This window comes from Ursus americanus, chromosome 28 (assembly GCF_024610735.1).
Source record: "Ursus americanus isolate L20-20 chromosome 28, mUrsAme1.1.p, whole genome shotgun sequence".
In the NCBI taxonomy this organism is placed as follows: Eukaryota; Metazoa; Chordata; class Mammalia; order Carnivora; family Ursidae; genus Ursus; species Ursus americanus.
Window position 1 is genome coordinate 28,707,073 of NC_142154.1, and position 23,760 is coordinate 28,730,832.

Below are 23,760 nucleotides of genomic sequence, written 5' to 3' on the forward strand. Positions count from 1 at the left end.
GAGGCAGGTGGACATGCTAAAGGTTAGAGCAAGTTCATGGGACAAAACCACCCAGGCCACCTGCTCAGATCCCAAAGGTCAGGGCTGCTTGAGTCACAGGGCAGAGCAGGCCTGAGTCCATAGGTTCCGAGAGTCAGGAAGCAGTTGGAGCTGAGGAGGAGGGGCCAGACACTGCAGGTAAGAAAAGGAAGAGGAAGTGGAGGTCCCCTGGGGGGAGGGGAGAGAGTATCAGTTGAGAGCTGAAGGGTCCTGAGGGTCTGGAGAGATCTGAGGAACAGAGACTCAGAGAGGTGTGGGGCTTTCTCAAGGTTGCACAGCAGGCTGGGATGAAAACTCAGATCTCCTGGCTCTCTCCACACCTTCGCATCGGGAGAGCACACCTGTGCGTGACAACTGGGGGTCATGGCCAAGACTCAGATCACAAGCTCTTCGTCCCTACTCTTGCTCCTCACCACTCTGCTCTCCCCACCACCACCCCCGTCGGTTCTTCAGCACAAAACTTGTTCTCCCACCTTTGCCCTGCTGGGGGGGGCGGGGGTGAGGGCACTATTCTCAATTCTTAGGGCCTGGGACTCTCAGCTTGTGTGCTCACATCACGTGATGTTCTCTCCACTCTCTCTGAGCCTGAGTGGGACCCACGCAGGCCAGGACGAGCCTGGGGAGACCCTAGGGGCCAGTTAAGATTCTGCGGCCCCACTCTGAGTCTTGCCTTAATTCAGGAACACTTCACAAAGACAGCAGCCCCCTTAAGCAGCGTCTTGCCCATTCCTTCTCCGCATCACCTAAATACCTTGCACTATAAGGAAAAGGGAACTTGGAAGCCACTGTGTAACTTTCTGAGCCTCCATTGCCTCATCGGCAGAGTGGAAACCATGCGACCTGCCTCGCAGACTGAGGGGAGTGTTGTGCAAAACTGTGCGGGGAATGGCTTGTAAATGATAAAAAGCTCTGTCGGGTGTCAGCTGTGAGCTCCTGAAGGCCCTGACCTTGCCCCTTTCTTCTCTACCCTGAGGGTCATGTATGTGTGGAGGCTGTGAGGAAAGTGGCTCTCAGGTGTCTGTCAGATGAAGGAAGGTAATCGATACAAGATGACTGCCTTGGCAGCCCCCGAGGGCTTATTAGGCTGTGCTCTTGGAGAGGAGAAAGGGTATCGTGGCTGCAAGGGACAGTGGTAACAAAGGCAGAGAAGGGAGCAGTCTGTCCTTCTGCGGGCTTCCTGGGTGGGGTTAACAAAGAAAAGCAGCATAGAAAAGGCTAGAAGGGAGGTTTCACACTCCCCCCACCTCCCACCCTGCCACACCAAGTCTGCAGTCCTCCACCCCACCCCAGACACTGATGAGTCCCCCTGACTCCCTGGAAAGGTGAGGGGTAAAAGGTCAGCTCCCTGAACCTCAGCTGGACCTACAGTTATTAATAATGTCGTTCCCTCTAATGAGGCCACACTCGCTATTTACCAATCTCTTTCCTTCCTCCCAGGAGCTTCTTCCCCCAGAGGAGGGAGATGCGGCGCTGGCAGCCACGGTATAGGCAGAGAAACAGAGAAGCGTGGCACCTTTCCTTGAGACACACAGCAATGCTCTCTCCAATCCTTCCAGACCCAACTATACACATTGTGTCCTCCAGGGAGGCCCTCGGACCACTGTTGAGACACTCTGCCCTTTCTGCTTCCTCCTCCCTTCTCTACTCCCACTCAGCAGAGGAATAGCTCAGTGTGGGTGGGTGGGCCAGGCAAGGAGCTCCTACTTGGAGTGTGGCCCTGAGCTGGTCACTTAATAGACAGCTCACTTAATTCTTACAACAATCATATGAGGCCAGGGTTTGAAAAACAGGCAAACTGAGGTTTGACTTACTGAGCTGTGTGACCTTGAGGTAGACCTTTAACCTCTCAGTTTGCTCATCAGTCAAATGGGCATAAGGAGAGCCTATCACAGGTCTCATGCAGATCCAGTGGGTTCACAGCTTGCTTTATAGTAAGGCCTTAACTGGTGGTAGCTCTAGAGGACGAGGGGGGAAGTGGCTCGCCCACAGAACCAAGAAATGGGGATGCTGGGACTCCCCCAAAGAACCGTGTGACCCCAAACTGTTCGGAGAGAAGGCTCAGGTACAGCTGATGGTCAGGAACTCTCTACCACACAAGCACGCGAAGCCTGAGGGCTGGGCTGAACCGGAGGCCCTCAGCTGGGTCTCACCGTATCTTTAGAGAGCCTGGGTTGGATAGGACCCGGGCTGAGGGGCAGGGTCATGAGATCTCATCAGAGTGAGGTCAGCCACCTCCCAAAGCTGTGCCGGCAAACCAGAGCTGCCTTCTGCGGGGAGGGCCGGGGAGGCGGTAACCTGCTGTTCTGCCAGGTGAGCAGGGAGTGGAAAGCCCCCAGACTCTGGAGGAGCCCGCTCTATCTCCAGAGGAAATCAGAGTCTCTCAGAGGGGGATCCCCAAGACCAAGAAAGGGAGATGGGCTTTCACTGGGCTCCTCTGGAGGCAGGTGCCTGCCAGCCTACTGGCTAGAAAGAAAAAGCCCACACACAATAATTTGGGGACCTTAGTGCAGGGGAGTGGGGAACACTCTAACAGCCAGGGTGGATTAACCGTCCTTCCCATCTTTCCTTCTAATGCTGTTTCCCAGTGCAGTGAAAGAGACAGGTGTGAAGCAGACCATGGCATTTCAGGGTGACGTGTGCTTGTGTAGGGATGGGCTGCCCAAGAGAGGCCTGAGGAATCGGGTACTGAGCCTTGAGTCAGGGTAGGTAGGGTCCCCCATTCTGGCTATGCCAGAGCCCAGCCACTGGCTTGGTCTGGCTCAGTACTGGAAGTAGTGGGAAACATTAGCTTCCTCCCTCCAGAGAGGTCTTTTGAATGCCCATATCTGACCCTGTAACCCCCCAGCTGGGAGCCTCCCATGGCTCCTCAGTACCCTCAGGATCCAGTTTCCCACTCAGGCTTCTGTCTTCCTCCTGACTGGCCTTCTCCAGCCACCGGCCACTACAGCCCCCCGAGCCAGTTTGAGGTCGTCGCTGGGGCACTGCCTCTATGCTTTGGAATATGCTCTCCTTGGCTGAGAGCACTGGCCTCTGCTGCTGCCCCCTGCACTCCCCGCTCTCAGCCTCTCACGATCCGTGACACCAAACCTCGGACCAGCAGCGGCCTGCTGCCAGCGCCCATTTCAACACGGAAACAGAGGCCCAGAGCAACCTGGGGCAGGCGGGCCTTGAACCCAGGTCTCCCGAAGGCCTGTCCAGTCTGCACACCAGCTGGCTTCTTGTTTTGACACTGCATCTCCCTCTCCCTCTCCTTCTCCATCCCCGGACCCAGGATGGAAAAACACCTGGCTGAAGTCCACCTGAGCTTCCAGCTGCCTGCAGCCCCCTCCTTGGAGGCCCCTAGCCTGGGGTTGGGGGTGTGAGGAGAGGAGGAGGGGGAGCTCAGTGAGAAGAGGAGAGGCTGATGCATTTCCCCCTCGTTGTTGCAGGAGACTGCTCCCCCTAGCCTGAGCCTGGACTTCTGCCAGCCTCCCTAATCACCTCCTTTCCTTTCCCCATCCAGGGCCTCTCTCTGGGGATCCCCTCCCCCCACCTCTGTGCCCTGGGCAGAGCAGCACAGCTGTTTCCAGGATGGTGGTTTGGGTCTGGGCGGGCTGTACCCACAGCCCTGATTCCTGCCCAGTGCCCGCCTCGCTTTGGCCTCCATCGGGAGTTACCTTCCTGCAGCTCCCCAGTTCAAAGGTCTTGAGGGGCTGCCAACACAGCTCCTCCTGGCCCTGCCCAGGCCCCCTCCCCCAGTGCCAGAGCACATCCCCTCCTACCGTGGGCAGGCCGGGCGGACTGTCCATCGAACCCTTCCTAAGGCCGCTGGGGCAGTGGGGTCTGGGCCAGGTGGTTGGCGCTGCCCCCTCGTTAGTGGCCTGCTGGGGTTTCCGTCACTTAGGGCCGGTTACCAGGCAACCGCGTCGGGAGGGCTGGCTCTGGCTGGGGCTGGCACGGCTGCTGCTGCTGACGGGGAGGTGTGCGGCCTGGCCGGCTGAGGCCAGGGTCACGGTTGGGGAGGCCTCATGCTCCTGGGAGGGGTGGGGGGTGGTGCCTCAGCTCTGCAAACTCAGAGCTCCTTGTCATGACCGCAGCTTAGACTCACAGCCCAGCCGCAGGAAAGGGGCCTTCAGCTGCCCTCCATGGCCCTCCACAGCTCTCCCCACCAACGCCCATACTCAGAGCCCTCGGGTTTGGGGCGGTTGGGGGAAGCTGAGCGGGAGCAGAGAGGCGCAGCCTTCCCTCTTTAGGGACTAAGGGTGTGGCCTGTTGACCTTCTTGACCACCACCCTGTGGCATCATGTGGGGGACATGAGGAGTCAGATTTCCCAGTGTACAGGGTCTAAATCCCTGGGTCTACACCGGGTCTAAATCCTGCCCTGCCTCTCAGTGGTTGTGTGGCTTTGGACATGTTAATTGCTTATCTGAGCCTCGGTTGCCTCATCTATAGAATGGGATGCTAGCCCCTGTCTCATAAGGCAGTGTACAGTATCTAAGATGCTCGGAGCAGCGCCTGGCCTCCTTTCCATACCTGTTCATTCCCGTCCTCCAAGCCCCAAGCTTCCCACATTACAGTGGGGCAAGTATTACATGCTGACAGCCCACACACTGGCCACCCAGCATTGCCAGGTGACCCAGGAACATGTCATCTTCATGTCCAAGAATAGCCTTGCACCCCACCCTGCCCCTCGATCCCCCCATCCCTGCTGCCTTGTATTTTCAACTTAATACTCTGACAGTGCTTTGCTAGGTAGCAGGCACCGGTCTAAGTGCTTTACAAATATTAGTGCATTTAATTTATTTAATCCATTTAATGGATTAGGTCACTTAATCCATTTATTAATCCATTTAATGGATTAAATGAGGTGATGCTGAGGTGCACCAGGTGAGCTGTGGTGGGACAGGGGCCCAAGCACGCCCCCTCGCCATGCTGGGGTGGCTTCACACTGCCCCTGGGTTGGATGCCAGGCCCACCTCCTGCCGCAAAGCCAGGCAGGTGTAGCCATGGGCAGGTCAGAGTTTCAGGAAGAGCAGTGATGGCTAATTAAAACTTTGACTCAGGGAGGCCCCCTTGGGGCAGGGATTGCCTCAGTCAGCTCCCTTGGGGAAGCCCCCTAATTGGACCCGGGGGCCCTAGTAATGATGCAAACTCACCAGGTAGAGGATAACAGGCAGGGAGGAAGGGAGGGAGGGGGAAGGGGGAAGGAAACCGGTTGACAAAAAAATAATGACAACCCCCCTCTCATTGTGAGGGGGATGACTTGGGAGTTGCCAGACTGTCACTTAGTTGCTGTGTGACTTCGGATAGATTGTTTGGCCTCTCTGGGCCTCTGTTTCCCCCCTGGAAAGTGAAGACAAGAAAAGCTCCTGGAGGGCTGCCGTAAGAAGGAATGTACAGAAAGTACCAAGCACAATGAGTGGCCCAGAAATAGGGACTTATAAAATTGGAGCAAGTGTTACCATGTTAGTAATACTGCCTTTCACATCCATCATCTCTTTTGGTTTTGGGAGCATTAGCCTCCCAGCTCTCTCTCCCGATTACGTGAGTGTGGGTCCTGGGCCCGGTGAGGGGTGTGGGGGAACAGGAGGAGCAGGGGCTGGGGTGTAGTTCAAGCCGGAGGTCAAGGAGCCGGCAGAGTGGAGAGGACCTAACTAGGCAGCAAGGAGCAGAGGGGGGAGGCTTGGTGGGGAGAACAGCCTTAATAAAGGCCTGGAGACCAGAGAGAATGCAGCGAGCATGTGGTCAGGAGCCATGGGGAGCCTGGGCTAGACTTGGGTCTGCTGAGATTTATAGGCCGATGTGAGTAACAGCCGCACACTGCCCTGCTGAGGCCAGGGTCTGGCCCTAAGTGACCAGAGTGCCCCCTAGCTCCAGGGCGCTGAGAACCACTGTGGCTGTGCAGGGGGGCCCTGAAGCAGGGAATCTGCAGGAGGGGGGAGGGTGCTACTTGTTTGCCTTTCTGGCTGCAGCAAAATGGTCCTGCTGACTCCCTTCCCCTCTCTCTGGGGGTCAATCTCATCCCTGATCTGTGAGGTTTCTGTGGTTGTGGGGTACAAGTCCATCTCCCCAGGCTCTCCGGCCCTCAGGAGGCCATACGAGCCTATTCTGGGGACAGGGCCCAGGCCAAGGTCCAGAAAGAGTCAGGGCCAGCATGGGATGAGACCCAGACCCCTCTGGGATGACCCAACTCAGTGATGTCCCCTCTGTGCTCACAAGCAGCCTCTAACGGCACCCAACCTCATGTCTGCCTGGGTTTCGGCAGGCCTGGAGGCCCCGGGACAGGGTCGTGGGCCTCCCTTCTCCTTGAGGGCTCCCCAGAGCAGAGCACTCTGCCCCTGCAAAGTGCTCCATGAAGAGTGCTTCCAACAAATAGGGCCTCAGAACACGAGCCCTTCTGTGGAGGGAAAGCCAGGGCCAAGGTATGGAGGGGACCGGGCTACATTTCAAAGCAGCTGGTCAGCACTAGTGAGTCAACAATTCCTGAACAAACACAGCCCGCTGGGCTCCGGACCTGGGCCTCTCTCCTTGCCCTCGCCGGCAGCCCCCTCCCCTCTTGCAGGCCCCACCTCCTGTCAGCCAGGCCATCTGTAGCTCACAGGGCTCCAATTAGCTCAGTAATTAGCACCTCATCAGGCCTGTCTGCCTTTGAACAGCTCCCCTGGGAAGGGGTTTCAGGAGGTCTCTGTGACCTCAGGGACCCAGGGCCAGGGCAAGTCCAGGCAGGCCGAGGGGCCAGACCACAAGGCCCCTGGGAGTCTCCCTGCATCTACAGATGTCCCCTAGCACCCACTGGTATGGTCCCCCCCGCCCCCCCCCCCCCCACTTAGGGCAGTGGACCCAACTGAAGAATCCCTCAGAGATTGGAGTAGGGCGGCTGGGAGGCAGCGGAGCCCCAGGTGGGACAGGGCTTCTCCCAGCAAGCCCTGGGGCCATGTATCTGTACCCACATCCACCTCCTCTCCAGCTCTGCTTATGCAGGGACCCCTGGCTGGCTAGGATATCGGGGACAGGGGCAGGCAGCAGGGCAAGGTAGAAGGACAGTCAAGTCCCCAAGTTCCCCTAGGGAAGGAGGCAAAACCAGTTGGGGTCAGTCAGGGAGCTGAGGGTGGGGTGGCCTGTGGCTGATGGGGTCAGAGAAGGCCTCCTGCAAGACAAAAGGAGGTGGTAAGTCATGAGGTGCTGTCAGAGTGTGTGGGGTCACAGCACAGTAGAGGGGCTCCAGGGCCAGGCGCGGGCGGAGATGTCCCCGATGGAGCTCAGTTTCCCCATCTCTAACACAGGGACAATAAGAGTGACAATGACCTGCCCCTGCCCTCGGCAGTGAGCCTTTGCAGGGTCTCTGCCTGTCTTGCTGCTGGGGGAGAGGTTCATGACTGACCACAGGCAGCGGAAGCCCCAGGGGCCATAGAGGATTACAAGAGGCAGGGGGTGGGGTGAGCAATAGCGCAATGGGGGCAGGAGGCAGGTGGCAGTGGCACCCAGGCCTCTGTGCAGGGGGTGAGCGACAAGGGAAGCCACAGCTCGTCTCCCTCCCCCAGACTCAGAGCAGCCCGGGCCAAGGGAGTGGGCGTTCCTTTGCTCAGGCTTGGGGGAAGGAGTGCATGTCGGGCCTGAGTAACCAGTGTGAAAGGCACAGGGGACCCAGTCAGGCAGGAAGTCAGCCCCACCCCAAGCTGAGGCCTGGAGACCGAGGCCACCTGGGGCTTTGGCTGGCTGTGGTCGGTCGTGAACCTCTCTGCCAGCAGCAGGAGAGGCAGAGACCCTGCAAAGGCTCCCTGCTGGAGGGCAGGGAGCAGGTGAGTCCTTCTGATAAAGCCTCCTGCTTTCAAGCCTCTGGCTCCCAGCCCCAAGGGCCCCCAGCCCTGCCCGCCCATCTTCACCTCATCTGGTTCCCAGTCCCAACTCAGTCGCTATTCCCATCCCAGTTCTGAGACAACAACCAGTAAACACACCAGGACAGCCCTACTAGGGATAAAAGTCCTTGAGATGGGAAACGCCCACGTTTCTGTGTCTCTTGTGGGCAGCTGGAGGGGCACCTCTGCCCCCGGCAGGGCCCTCCTACCCACAACCACCTTCGGAGTGGCCCCGTCCAGGAGTCACGGGGGCTTCCTGCGACCTGACCTGCACCATGGGCGCTATCTGCTGCCACACTAGCTGCAGCCCAAGCCCTGCCTGTGACCCTGGTCCCTGTTTGTACCCAGAAGTGGCGGCATGAAGCTCTCAAAGGCAAAGAGTTCAGAAAGCCATCTGGGGGAACTGGAGAGACTGTGCCCACTGCTCCGCGGGGCTTTGGGGACTGTGGCAGGTGGTAGGGAACTCTGATGAACCCAAGAAGTGAGTTTGGGCTTGGACATGAGAGGCCGGCCCACCCGGGGAGACCCACCCCACCGTGGCATTCCCCACGGACAGGACAGCACTCTTGCCTCCCCGGCCGCTGCCCAGAATTAGACCTCTTCCTGCAGCGCCTCCTGCAGCCCCTCAGGTGGCCAGCGCCCTTGTGGACTTTGAAGGGCTCCCCGGTGGCCTGGGGTAGAGTGCTACCCACCCCCCAGGAGCCAAGCCCTGGGGAGCCAGGACTGTCACTGTGGCCTGATGTGCTTCCCCTGGGATGCCAGGCTCCCCACCCCATGACAAGTCAAGACAGGCCTCACAGAGCAGGATGAGGGCCCTCCCTGGTCTCAGGAATGTGCTTCTGGGGCAAGGGGACCGGAGGGAAGGGGGCGCACGCTGTGCGCTGGAGTGGCCGGGGAAGATTGGGGCCTTTCCCTGGCTCAGATCCTGCCTCTGCTACTTCTTAGCTGTGTTGCTTTAGGCAAGTCACTCCACCTTCCTGAAGCACAGTTCATACAGGTATAAAATTAGGATAACTGTCACCCATGTCATAGGACAATCAGACAGACTAAGTGAGGCTGTGAACATGGGGGGGAGGTGGGACCCGGCAATGCTCAGTGCTTCCTGGAGGAGGTGAACCCAAGGGATCAGGGGACCCGAGCCGGGCTGTGCAGCCAGGGGCGCTCATGCCTATGGGGGACTGTCGGGCCTGGGACGAGCAAAAGCTTCCAGTACAGGCCTGCCCAGGGTGTGCGCTGCTCTCCAGCCCTTGCTCAGCCTTCCCTCCTCTACCTGCCCCACTTCCTGTCCTCCCTCCACCCCGCCTGTGGACTCTGTCCAGGGCCGCTGACTCTTCTCATAAGAAGGATACCAGTGCAGAGACTGACAACTCACGCAGCTGAGTGGACTGTCTTGCACAGCCACCTCCTGATCTCCGGCTTCGTAGGCCTGCTGTGCAGGGGAGGAAGCCGAGGTGAAGGGACTTGCTCGGGGTCTCCCCACCAGGACGCCACAGATCCAGGAGACAGGGGAGCCTAGGGTTCCTCACTCCCAACACTGGGCTCCTGCCAGCTCCCTCTGAATGGAGGCCTCCTGGCCAGGCAGGACTCCCAGGAGCTGAGAGGACCCAGGACAAGGCTGTCACGTCCATGCAGGAGCACCCCTGGGCACAGACAGACCTCCAGACCCAGCTTTTCATGCCCTCATCCGTTCATCTGCTTTCTCAGGGTGCCACCCGAGGCTGAAGTGTGCATGATCTCTGAGTGTGCCCGCAGGGACCCCTAGTCACCTGAGGCAGGAGGGCCCTGAAAGGCCCTGACGCAGAGTAAAGAGGTGCTGGGAGGGTGGGTGGTGGGGTGGGGATGTTCAATCGCCCCCTCTCCCCTCTCCAGGGTTGCCCCCCTCCCCACGCACCATTCCTGGTCACTGCCTTGGGCTTCGCGCCAAGTTCCTCCACCAGACCAGCAAAGGCAAGTTTGCCTCCTGGCTGTACCCCAGCCTAGCTCTGTGACCTCAAGCACATCGCTGGACACGGGTGGGGTGACGGGCAGAGGGAAAAGCAGACTCCCGCTGAGCAGGGAGCCAATTGCGGGACTCGATCCCAGGAGGCTGGGATCACGACTTGAGCGGAAGGCAGATGCTTAACTGACTGAGCCACCCAGCGTCCCTGCTTACGCCTTTCTTCTGTGCTTATTGTGGAAGGGAGGAAGGTAGAAGATCGTGAATGAAAAGCACCATGGGAGACGCTCACTTGCTCATCCACTCCCACCTGCCAGGGACAGAGGTGGTCCCCATCCAGACAAGAACCCTGGACAGTACCTAGGGATGGGGGAAGGCCCAGCTCACCCAGGTGGAGTCCCTCCATCCTGCTCAGCTCAGTGGGGAAAACATGGGCAACCCACCCCACCCTCCAGATAGTCTCATCCCTTTATGCCAGGGGACCTCTGCAGGGCGGTTCCCACCAGCCTTTCATCCCTCTAGCTTCTGTCTGCTTCCATGAGGCCCTGAGAGCACCCCGTCCCCTCCCTCCCTGTTTCCCATCTTTGTGCGAGCTCCAGCTGCCTTCTCTTTCACACGCCCCTCTTTGCCCCCTATGGCTCTTCTGTGGGTCTATGGCCCGTAGGTGCTCCCAGCTTCCCTCATCCCCGCATTCAGTTCAAGGTCAAAGCCCAGGCTGCCCCAGCCCCACCCCCGCTGAGCGGGAAGACCAGTACAATCCAGACAGGGGCTGAGTACCACCTATCCCTTGCCTTTCAATTTCCTCATTGGTAATTTGGGGGAAAAAATACCTAAAGATATGGGGGCACCTGGATGGTTCAGAGTGCCCGAATCTTGATTTCAGCTCAGGTCTTGATCTCAGGGTCGGGAGATCAGACGCTACGTTGGGCTCTACGCTGGGCGTGGAGCCTACTTTAAAAAACAAACAGAGAGCTATGTTGTGACACTAAATTAGAAAAACAACGTATCTGGTGTACAGGTCAATATAAACGATGGGAACAAATGGATAAATAAATAAACAATCTTGAATTGGCTCTAACTTCTTCTTTTTTTTTTTTTTAAGATTTTATTTATTTATTTGACAGAGAGACAGCCAGCCAGTGAGAGAGGGCACACAAGCAGGGGAGTGGGAGAGGAAGAAGCAGACTTCCCAGTGGAGCAGGGAGCCGGATGTGGGGCTCGATCCCAGGACTCTTGGATCACGCCTGAGCCGAAGGCAGACGCTTAATGACTGAGCCACCCAAGCGCCCCTTGAATTAGCTCTAATTTCTTAAAACAATACCAAAACCCTAATTAGCCAACTCAGGTGCTCTGTTGCTCATAGTGTATTGCTGGGCACTCCTGACGTGGGCCCCATCTCTGTGTCTTTGAGGCCCCACAGACAGGATACACTCCCAGAGGCATGCCGTCCAGAGGAGGTTGCTTAGGGAGGCCTCAGAAAAAAGTGGGAGGCTAAGCCAGGAGTCAGGATAAGGAAGGCCTGGAAAGTCCCCATGGGGCTTTCCCTACTTTGGAGGGTCTAGAGCAGAAGCCCAGGACCCACACTGTGTGCGGGACCCAAGAGACTGCTGCCTGAGGGGCCTCAATCCTTCCGCTTTCAACAGGGCCTCCCCACAGGGCCACTGCCGGGCCGCTGCCAGCCCACACGCACCGGGCAAAGGAACCTCTCTGGGCAGACAGAGCCCTGCGCCAGGACGCCTGACTTGGGAGCAGAGCATATACTGGATTTTAGGGGCTAGATACCATTTCGGCTGGACACCCTTGTGCATTGCCCAACTTGCAACTGGCAGGGACAGGGACACCCCCCCACCCCCGCGCCATAACTCTGATGTTGGCGGAACAGCTCACGTTTCTCCAGGCAGACTTCCCACCCAGCAGCTCCCCGTGTGCCCATGGCCTCCAGCTCCCCAAGCTGGACCCCCTCTCCCCAGCCCCTCAGCCCCTCAGCACTGACTGGCACGAAGCAGAGTCGGTGTTAGACTTTGACCAAGGGTCAGGTGGATGAGGAAGATCGACATCCCAACTCAGAACAAGCAAGGCAGACAGGCGGTGGCCATCTTGTTTTCAAACCCCTCAGCTATTTCCTGTCTGGCCACACCCCACTCAGGTCACAGCTTGCTGGCATCTTCTTTTTGGGTCCTCCCTTCCCCCTTCGGAAACGCTTGTCCTCCTGTCCTCAGCAGTTTAGCCCTCCACCCCCACCCATCTGTGCAAACCAGATATGGCTCCAGGTTTCTGAGCCCCGCCAGGCATTTTGCTAAGCTGGGGGCACCTAGCCACCCCGGCCACAGCACCCTTCAGCTGTGGCTTACCTTCTCACAGCTTCCCCCATTCTTAGGGCACCCTTGCTACCCACATTAGAGAAATGCACAAAGAATGATAGAAAGTTTTTTTTCTTTCCCCACAAGTCTGATCCGTTTCCCATCTCATCATTTTTCATCTGTTAAAGCCAATCTCAGACACTTTTAGGACATGAGCACGTGTCATGAGTTTATCATAAACCAGTTAGCAGAGGAACCAGTCGAGGAGAACAAAACACAATAGATTCCTCCAGCATCCTGGAAGACACTCTGTAAGGAAGTGATCTGGAGCACAAACACTGAAGCCAGACTGCCTGGTTTCAGTCCCATTTTTGCACCTTTCTAGCTGTGTGACCTTCCTTAATTCTCTGTGCCTCAGTTTCTTCACCCATAAACGATGGAGGATAATAGTACTTTCCTCACAGGGTTGTTGTCGAATTAATTAAATTTAAATTTAATGAATTAAATGAATTAAGCTTTGAAGCTCCTAGCACAGTGCCTGAGTGTTCGCTATTATTATTATGAGCAACTTTATATAGGGGAAGAAACAGGAAAGTGAGATAAGGCGGTTCAATTATGGACGGGTCTGGGTAGCTTTGCAGGACTGCAAAGCTACCGCATGTGTATCAGCTGCATGGGTTAAACCTGACTCACACCAAGCAGGACCGTCCCTCCAAATCGCTAGGTGTGGGCTGCTAATCAGGAACGCCAGCTGCAGTTTTGGTGTTGGGTGGTTTTTGGTTTTCGGTTTTTGTGGTTTTTGTTTTGTTTTGTTTTTTGAGTCTGGGGTATCTTTTGCCCCAAAACTGCAGCCTGTACCCTTGAATAATTATCAGAAACATCTTTTAATCAAGCAGAGCCCCGGGGGAAGAGGAGGTGGCAGAGAGAATGAGTGAGCCGAGGAGCCTCTCCCATCACAGCCAGGTGGTGCTGGCAGGGCCGGTGGAGGGCTCCGTTGCCACAAGGAGACGGCCAGGAGGTGCTGGGCAGTGAGGACAGGGACTGGGCAGCTGAACAGCTTGTCTGTGGTCCTGGCCATGGGAACAGCTCTCAAGGGCCAGCCATGGTTCCTGGCCACTGGCCACACTGTCTTCTGAACCCTTGGCCTGTGGGAAGCTCCTTGCCTAAGTTCCCAGAGCCCTGGCAGGCCCTAGAACCCTCTGCCCAGCCTTGCGCTGGCCTGAGTGTCCTGTGGAGGAGGGGAGGCAGGACGGCAGGAGGACCCAGCCAGGCTGCGCTGAGAGCCAAGAGGGGCTTGGCAGCACCCCCGAGGGCTGGCACAGTGCCTCCTCCTTCTCCACCCCCCACTGCCGAAGCGGCTCGGACCTGACCCAGAGCATTCAGTTAATAAAGCCTTGTGAGGTTGCCTGGTAAAAGGAAACCCAAAGACCCAAGGTTACCTGACATTTAGTAGTTCTTTCCAATAGAAATATAACACCAACCACATATGTCTTTTTTAAGTTTTTCTAGCAGACATGAAAAAAGTAAAAAGAAACAGGTGAAACTAAGTTTAATAATATATTTTATTGAACCCAATTTATCCAAAATATGATTTCACATGTAATCAATAAATGGAGTTATTGATGATATATTTTACATTCTTTTTTTCCCCAAAGTTTTATTTATGTAAGTAATCTCTATACCCAACGTGGGGCTCAAACTCATGACCCTGAGATTGAGTGTCATGCTCTTCCCCCTGAGGCGGCCAGGTGCCCCTATATTTTACCTTCTTTTGTTTCCTGCTGTCTATGAAATCCTGTGTGTATTTTGCACTTCTTGCACTTATCCATGTGGACTAGCCACTGTAGGGGAGGAAAAAAACATCTCCTCTACCCTCAGAGGTGCAGTTGCGGGGGCCTACCAGAGAACAAACGGGATTTCCTTATGCACACAGGAGCCACCCAAGGAAGCAGCAGTCTCCTTGAACAATTGCAGTTAGAGGTTTACATACCTTAGCAGGGAAAAGGGAGTGGGGAGAAATAGTTCAATGAGAAAAACAAATTGATTTCTTTAGGAAACACAAATGGGTTTGTAGGAGAACATAAGAAAGTTTGTGATAATATTTGTCTATACAGGTATGAACGGTCTCTCATCTTCTTCCAGGCTGCAAAACTCTCTTCAAGAGGGGATTTTTGTAGTCTCACTTCCCAGAAGTTGATACTTTTAGCCAGATAAGGGAAGCTCTGAGGGAGGACGCTTTTCTCTGCATTGGTTGAATCTCAAATGTCTTAAAATAATCATGCCAACTCTAGGGGTCTGAGAGTGGGTCCTCACCCCATATTTCAAGTCCTCAGTAGCTACATGTGGCTAGGGGTTTCCTTATTGGACAGCGAAGCTGCCGAATCTCCAGATCGTGGAGCCCCAGGACTGGGCAGCCCCTGGAGATCCCAGCAAGCACCCTTTCCGCTGGCTCCCTGACCAGCTCTGGCCCACATTCTGCTTGTGCGTCTCCCAGCGCGAGGTGCCCCTGCCTCCTTAGGCAGCCTGTTCCTTTCGGGCTTCAAGGGGGAAGCTGTTGATGTTGCGCGGAAAACTCCCTCCTGTTTGTGCAACCCAGTGTCTTTTCCAAAGCGCTGGCACGAACCCGCTGGGAGGGTGGCATGCTGCGACTATGTTTTTCATTTTACCCAGAGGGTCTGTGTCCGCAGCAAGTGGGGAGAGGGGGATGCTAGGATACTACAAAGTCATCTGTCCTCTGCGCGGCTGAGTGCTGTCTAAGACCTTGGGGGGGGGGGGGGGCGCGCGACTGCGTTCTGGGTCACGTGGCATTGCGAGCACCCAGCTAAAGTGGAAAGCCCGTCCAGAGTCACAGTCCATCCCAGGGGCCGCCCCTCGCCCGGATTCAGGGAGCATCTCTCCGTCCCCTCGGCTGGGAGGCACACAGTTCTAACTCAGCCCCCTGATTTCAGATGAGGAAACTGAGGCGCAGTTTCTGCGCGGCCGAGGGCCAGCCCCCACCCTCGAGCCGAACCCGATTTCCACCAAGTCCGAGGGGCCTCCGGAGAAAGCGCGGAGGCCTCCCTGCCCTGCAGTCCCAGGCAGCCGGGCGCCTCGCCACCCTCTGCTCCTTGGACACCGGCGGCGGGCGGGCGGGCGAGCGGGCGAGGGCCGCGGGGACCTGGCCGCCAGGGCAGGAAGCTCCCGGGAACCGTGATGTAACTCGGCGCCTGGCTTGCAGGAGAAGCCCCCAGGCGCCTTGGCCGCCTGTTTACCCGAGCGCGCACGGGGCGGGGGCGGAGTCACGGCCGCCCGCCCCGCCCCGTAGCCCCGCCCTCCGAGCCCGCCCCCCTCGCTCTGGGAAAGCTGCCAAGTCCTGGGATATCCGAAAGTCCGGAGTTCCAGGAGGTCGCTTGGCGCCCCGGGGACTGGTCCTCTTTCCGCCTGAGACGTCCTAAGACCCGGAGCAGTGGCGGCGGCGACTCCGAAAGGGCCTGAGTCCCCAAAGCCACTCAAAAAAACATTCAAACTAAATAAAAAGCCGGAGCTTGTTAGGCCCACGCAGCCTCAAGACAAGCACCCTCCATCTGAACACGCTATCATCTGCACTGCGGTGGTGGCAAGTCCCCTTATCTCTTTGGGTCTCAGTTTTCCCAATACAGTGCACTGCTGTGACAGTCTCTGGTTCTAGGCATTGTGGGGAGCACTTCTTTGGGCCCTCCAAGAGTCTGCCTAGGGGAAAAGAAGACTCCAGCATTTCCCAGGGGCCCTTTCTAATTTTGCTGGGGTGGATAGGGAGTTTGCTCTTGGCAGGGAAAAGTTGTTGACACCCTGGAGGGTTGAAGGGCAGAACCCTCGGGGCTGGGACTCAAGGTGGCCTCCAAATTCTCTTGCTGCATCACCTGGTCCCCATCCCCCATCCCCCAGCCCCCAGCCCCCAGCCCCATGCCCAGGTCTGTCTCACTGGGGCCAGTGCAGGAGACCAGGCGCCCACCCCAGCCGAACTCTCAGGCCAGACACAGCCTTTCCCTTTGCCCCCGCAACCCTCCCCTCCAACCCCCCCCTCCCCAAGAGGCAGAAGTCAATAACAAGGTGTGGCTGGATGACAATGGATCTGGATGGAGCCCAAAGTTGGGAAAATGTGGATGCCAACAAGAACCCCAGCAACTGTGGCCAGTATCCGTTGCCAGGATTCTCCCACCCAGACTCTCAGTTCCCTGGTGAGGCAGGAGAGCTGAGTCCAGATGAGGAAACTGATTGAGCCTCAGACAAATCAGGGTAGCCCCAGGTCACCTGGCGAGTTAGTGACAGAGCTGCAACTAGGATCCAGACTTTTGTTTCCCAGTCCTTCACTGTCCCACTCCTGAGAGGGCAAGAGCCCTGTGATAGGAGCAGTGCCAGACAGCTTCCCGGACTGGACATCGAGGCAAGGCAGGAGGGTCAAGACTAGGAGAGGGTGTGGGGCTGGAAGGGCTCCCTGAGCTGGGAGGTAAGAAGAGAAGAGAGGTTCCTCTGGAGAGGGAGCAGCCCAGAGGAGCTGTAAGAGGCGAGGTTGCGGGGGTGGGGGTGGAGGGTGGTGTCTGACCAGAGAAGATGGTCTGGGGGTCGGTCAGTGACTAGCAATTAGTCCAAGCCCACAAGGCTCAAGGGAAGTTCCTGAGTAGGGGTTGGCAGAGTGGAGACTATTGGCGTTGGGTGTCAGCTATCTGGTTCTGTCTCCACTTCAGGCTCTCCCATTTCCCAGCCCTTTTGCATATTTTCTTCCCTCTGTGGGCCTCAGTTTCCTCATCTGTAAAATGGGGGTCAGCTCTCTGTTCTGCTCATGGCTGAGAACGTGCTTTGTGATAGGACTTTACATACTTATGGGTGTGAGAAACTCATATACAAATATGACAAACAGAATGGGGTCAGGGGAAGCTCCTTCAAGGGGCTTCTCCCTTCTCTGGATTCCCTGGCCCCAGAGGGAGAGGCTCCATACACTTGCTTTCCCCAATCCTGCCAGCATGTCTGGGAGGCCCCTGGGCTTAGCAAATATTTGTGCCTCTGATGTAGTCAGTGGCTATTGGAACGTTCTGTCCTGCTGCTCATTTGTCCAGGCCTCTGCCTCAGGCTGTGAAGATCCTGGAAGAGGACAAAACTGCAGGGTTGGGACTTCCGGGTCCTTCCCCCAGCTCCCCTCCTCCTTCTGAGCACCCTCGTCCCAGGTTGCTCCTGAAACTCAGAACCCTGTGCTAGGCACTGAGCAGGGACGGGCGCCGTGTGGCTCTAATGAGCCTCTCCCAACAGCTAGGACTTTGGGTCCAAACTTGGGCTCAGGAGCTATCCTGCTGTGTGGTCATGGGTGAGTCCCATTACTTCTCTGAGCTTGTTTCCTCATCCCCATGACAGTGGTGAAGCGGTTTGGGTTAGTGCCTGGCACTGAGTAAGCCATTTTCTCCCTTAGCCTTCCTTCCATGGCTCTGCACTGTCCCCATAGAAGTTTGGTCAGAAAAAAAAACAAGAGTAAGAAGTTTCCAGTGTTATTTAATGCTCTGTGCAATGGCGTGCTAGTAAATGTTTAACAACCAGCTCTAAAAAAAAAAAAAAAAAAAAAAAAAAATTCCTGTTTTGCAGCATTTGCCTGATTTCTGTATTGTTAATATTATCACCATGGCTCTTTCAAGCTTCTAACATGACGTCACCGATCATGGCGCTGGGAGCCAGCGAGAGCTGGCCCCAGCACAACACTGCGTACAGGATGGGCTCTGTAATTTGCCAGGCCAAGTGCAAGATGAAATTACAGCGTCCCTTGCTCAAAAAGCAGAAGGAAAGCTTTTTCCTTCTTTCTGCGATTTCTCTCTCAACCCCATTTAACGTTCTTTTTACTTATCGAACGGTGCAATCCTTCCCGTGCGGGGATGCTCACAGGGCCAGCGCGGACCTCCCAGGAGGGGGTGGAGATGGCGGAGCCCCAAGACCGCGCGCTCACATGGGGCCCACCGACGGCTAGGTTGCGCCTCCTGCCCGCCACCGGACAGATGCCCCAGGAAGTCATGTCGGGCATCTTCCGTTTCCACTGGCCTGGGGTCCGCACCCAGGTCCCAGTCTCCAGGACAGGATGTGCTTTGGCAGCCGGATGGGAGTGGGAGGGAGGCTCGCCCTGTCCAGGAGCTACGCCGGGCGCACCGGAGCGCTGCGTGTCCGGGGCAGGACGGCCGGCGGCCCGGGGCGCCAGAGGGTGAGTGAGCGGCAGCCAACTACTCCGTCCAGGGAGGCAGGGAGGCGGCGGGACGTGTGAGCAGGAGACTCTAAGCCCCCGGCCCAGGCTCCATCACCGCCACTGGCCTTCGTTTACACGAATTCAAGGATAAAATGGTGAGAATTCCGAAATGCCCATCGACCCCAGTGCTTTGAACCCTGGGCCCTCGGCTCGGACCCTGAGTGTTTGTGTCCGCCAAGCGATGGGACGATGCCCCCGCAGGGTCCCTGAGGAACTGCAGTGTTACTTAATGCTCTCTGCATTGGGAGATATTTGGGGAGACCCTGGGGGGAGGAGAGGCCAAAGAGCTTCCCAAGCCCTCCCTGCTCAGCGAGAAAGCTCCCTCACTTGCGAAGGCACTCGCACGGCATTGCAAGTGGACAAGAACTTGTTAAACAAAGATACAGTTTTGTTATGGAACGCTGACCGCCAACTATTGGGCTCATCTCTTCCATTTGCATTGTGCTGCTTTGCTCTTTTTGAAAATACTTTCTAAAAATGTGCCTTTTGCTTCTAAACAAATGAGAGATAACATTTCAAACACCCTATTCACTGCCCATCTGGACAACATGTAATTGGTTGCATTCACCGGTCTATGGAGTATCCACACTATAAAACTTTTCTCTATACTGGTATTTGTCCTGGGGATTGAAGCCAAATATTGACCCAGTTTTAGCAAATTTAGAGCAGCAGTTTCTTGGCTTAAAAAGTATTTCCATGTATCAAGAATGGTCATTTGTTCCCTTGAGGGGAATGACCGTGGTGTCCCAGGCGGCTACTTCCTGATAGAGAGGATTTGGAAGAGGCACTCTTCATACCACACCAGCCCCAGACCAGGGTGGTTTGGGTTCAATGTCACAGGCGTGGCCGGAGGCTCCAGGCCAGCTGCTGGAGGGGCGTCTCCCCAGGGAGGAGGGCCACACAGTGTGGGCAAAGCCTGACGACCCAAGTTCAGCCTGCGAGCTGTGTGCCCCTGAACTCTGTCTGGATGCTGACCCACAATGGGGGCCCGAGCTCAGGCCTCTAGCTATCAGGCTGTGCAGCACTGAAGAGGGGAAAGGGCTCGACTGTTCCAGCTGGGCACTCACACACACACACACACACACACACACACACACACACACACACACAACTATCCAGACAGGAAGCCGCCCAGGACTTTAGCCTGAAGTGTGTGCAGGGACCCTGGCCACAAACCAGTTTATAGCATATGGAGAAAACCTGTCTGATTAAGGGAAAATGGGCACCCCTCTGACATGTTCTTCAATAGGCTTTCCCATAGAAATTCAAACGATAGAGTGTTTTGAGTCTACCCCAGGCCCCTCTTACTCCTTGGTGATCTTGGGCAAATCCCAGAGCATTATCCAAGCCTTAGTTTCTCCATCTGTAAGATGGGAAAGTGATGCCTACTGTCAAGGTTGTGGTCAGGATTAAACAGGATGCATGTGTGTATATTCACGTTTATATGCCAGACACAGAGCTGTTGCTACAATCACAGATGGTAATAAGGGTGCCTGTTAAGATTATTAGCAATCAAATGGCAGAGACAGGGTCTGGTTCACCTCTGGGTCCCTGGTGTACAGAAGGTGATACTGGGGAACGTGAATCCCGTTACTGGGCCTTGGCTGGGCTGGGCAAGGGCTCGTGGGGGTGTGGTCATAGGCAGCAGAAGGAGGAGGTGTGGGTGAGCTGTGCTGGGCCCCTGGTCGCCTTGCTCCCCAAGAAACGGTCAAAATTGGAATAGGGGGACACGAAGGTCAGCCTCGGTCATTTTACAGATGGAGAAACACGGGTCAGCCTGCGGTGGGCACAGTGCACTCGTTCTACTGCTTCTCAGGAACTCGGGAAGCCGAATAGCGTCTGCAGATGCAGGCCTCGGGCTTGCTGCGACTCCCTCAGCAATCGGCTTTACTCCTCTTGTCTGGCTCTCCACCAGCACCGGGCCACTCCCCACGTAGAGAATTGGGTAAAACGCCTCATCCCAGGCATGGATCTCACCACTGAGGAACTTGGTGATGAGCCGCTAAGTACGGGGCCGGGCGATTTCATTCCAACTGAGGTGAGACTTGACCAATGGGAAATAGGGGATGGGAAGCAGCCGGGCAGATACATTCTCCCTCCCTTGTCCCTCCCTGGACTGCTTCAAGGTGCCATTCCTCCTTGCGCCCCTCCGGCCACATCCCCACGCAGAGCACCCAGCCTGCTTGTCGCGAAGCTGCAGGCGGCACCAGCCACAGCTCCCGTGTTGCAGCCCACGCTTCTGGCCCCCTTCTCTTCCCTTCCCTTCCCTTCCCTTCCCTTCCCTTCCCTTCCCTTCCCTTCCCTTCCCTTCCCTTCCCTTCCCCTCCCCTCCCCTCCCCTCCCCTCCCCTTCCCTTCATCTCCTCAATAAAGTATTAGCACCTTAGGCCTTGCATCAAACTCTGGTTTTCAGAGGCCCCAGGATGAGATGGGTAGCATTTCTACATTATTCACATTTATGATACAATTATTCGACATAAAAGATTACCTAAAGTAGAATTATTCCATCTACTTAGATAAAAGTCTCTATGAATACATCTGCCACACATACACATTGCTTTAGGGCAGAAGGAAAAGGACCACAGGCTCTAGGTGGATGCCCGTGGTGGTCTGCTTTGCTGGTATAGATGCTCTCCCTTACTAACTGTGGTGCTGCCTAGAATGTTCTTCTGCATCGGCTCTGGTGTGAAGCTCTTCATAGCAACACACAGAGTCTCCTGATGTCTCATCCCAGCATGGGGGTGAGAAAGCTCAGGGTTCTTACACTGGGCAGTGGAGAACTCCCCCTTCCCTTTTAAAAAGATCTTATTTATTTGGAGGGGGAGGGGCAGAGGGAGAGAGAGAATCTCAAGCAGACTCCCTGCTAATGTAGAGCCCAACACATAGGGCTCACGGCTCCATCTCATGACCCTGAGATCATGACCTGAGCAGTAATCAAGAGTCGGACACTTAACCGACTGAGCCACTCAGGTGCCCTGAGAACTCCCTTTTTGTCATTTTTTCCCGTGTGGAGTTTTTTCCACACCAACAACCAATCTTCCAACTGGGTATCCAACAAGTCGACCCAGTTCTGACACTGTCTACCTAGAGTTAGTGTCAGATCTTTCAAGTTAAAGGGCTCAGTCCCACAAGACTACCCCCACCTCAGATACCAGTTGCAATTGGTGTGTCTGGGCTCCCCACACTTCTGCTGGACTGACTACAAACTCAGGAGTTCCCACAATCGCCCCCACCCCCCAGGTTCAAGAACTTGCTAGAATAACTCACAGAACTCAGGAAAACACTTGACTTACATTTACTGGCTCATTTCAAGAACTTGCTAGAATAACTCACAGAACTCAGGAAAACACTTGACTTACATTTACTGGCTCATTATAAAGGATACAAAGAAATAGTCAAGGGACACCTGGGTGGCTCAGTCGTTAAGCGTCTGCCTTCGGCTCAGGTCATGATCCCAGGGTCCTGGGATCAAGTCCCACATTGAGCCCCACATTGGGCTCCCATGTTCAGCAGGGAGCCTGCTTCTCTCTCTCCCACTTCCCCTGCTTGTGTTCCCTCTCTCGCTGTCTCTCTCTCTCTGTCAAATAAATAAATAAATAAAATCTTAAAAAAACAAAAGTTTTTATAATTCAGTAGCCAACCCCACCCCACTCCTCCCAGGTGAGGGTGGGGGTGGGGCTGAAAATTCCCACTCTTTAATCACGTATTTGGTGTTTCTGGTGATCAGCCCCCATCTTGAACTATCTGGGGACCCCTGCCACCCTAAGTCACCTCATTAGCATAAATTCAGGGATAGTCCAAGAGCTTGTTATGAATAACAAAAAACACTCCTATCTGGAAGTTCCAAGGGATTTAGGAGCTTTGTGCCAGGAATATATATAGTGTAGATATTTATTACATACATTATATCACATAGAAAATGTATTATATATAATTACTTATATAATATTTTTTTAATCTTCCCACAGTTCCCCTAAAGAAGTTCCCATTCATTTCTTCACTGTGATTGGCAGTATGCAAATTAGCTAAACTTGAGGTGTTGACACATATACAGGCTCCACAACCCCCTCAAATCTGCCTATAGGTCTGATAAATATGCAAATTAGGCAATCATCCTAAGTTGATGCTAAGATGTGGTCAAACGTCACTGGGACTCAATTTATGTGCTGATACACTCCACATTTTGAGTATATTGTATATGGTTTACACCCTCTCTTCAGATCTTCAAGACTGAAGACCAGATAGATGAGAGATGAGAGATGAGGCACTGAGACTCGGAGAGGATAAGCAAGTGGTCCAAAGGTCCACTTGGCAGTGGCGGAGACGGGTGGCACACCCAAGTCTTAGGGCTTCAGCCCAGAGTCCCTCCCCCTGCAGCCAAGGGCTTCCTCCTGTAGTATGACATTGCCTCTGTCAACCGTGTAGACAGATCACACTCAAGCTGGTGTCTTCCTTGACAGCCCCAGTGTCTTGGGCCTGAGGACCATCAGAGCTAGGAGGGAACTACTACCCCACTGTGAAGACAAGGAAACTGAGGCCCCAAGTTACAGAGCCAGTGGCAGCAGAGCCAGAAGCTGGACTCACACCCCCTGTGGCCCAGCCGCAGCTCCATAGCCTTGAGCTCTGGGTATGACTAAGTTCAAATTCCAGCTCCACCACTTATTCTCCATGTCTTGCGCAAGTGAACCTCTTTATGCCTTAATTTTTGTTTTTATTAAGTGGGGCTAGCAATGGCATCCACCTCAAAGGGGTATTGGGAGGACTAAATTAGATAATGCATACAAAGGCTTAGGATAGGGCCTGGCATAAAGTATATGATCAACGAATTTTATCTAGTACTCTTTTTATTATAATCCTGTTGGGGAGAACAAACTTTTCCCCCACCTACTTAGATTCAGCGACTGAGGACCCATGAGTTAAACTGACAGGATACGAGATTACCAGGAGAAAAGATAAAGTTTATTCATGTACTAATGCTCATGGAAATGTGGCTCAAAGAAGCAGTTAGAATTTGAGGCTCATATATCACCTTATTTTTTTTCCAGCTTTATTGAGATATAATTGACATATAACGTTGTGCAAGGCTAACTGGTACAATGTGTTGATGTAATACAATTATGTATTGCACAATGGTGACCACCACAGGCTAGCTAACACCTCCAATCACGCTGTATAATTACCATTTCTTTTCTGTGGTGATAACAGTTAAAATTTACTCTCTTAGCAAATTTCAAGTATATAATACAGTATTATTAACTATAATTACCATGCTGTACATTAGATCCCCGAAACTTACTCATCTTATAATTCAAAGTCTGTACTCTTTGACCAACATCTGCCCATTTCCCCCATCCTCCCAGCCCCCAGCCATCACCACCCTATTCTCTGTTTCTATGAGTTCCACTTTTTTAGATT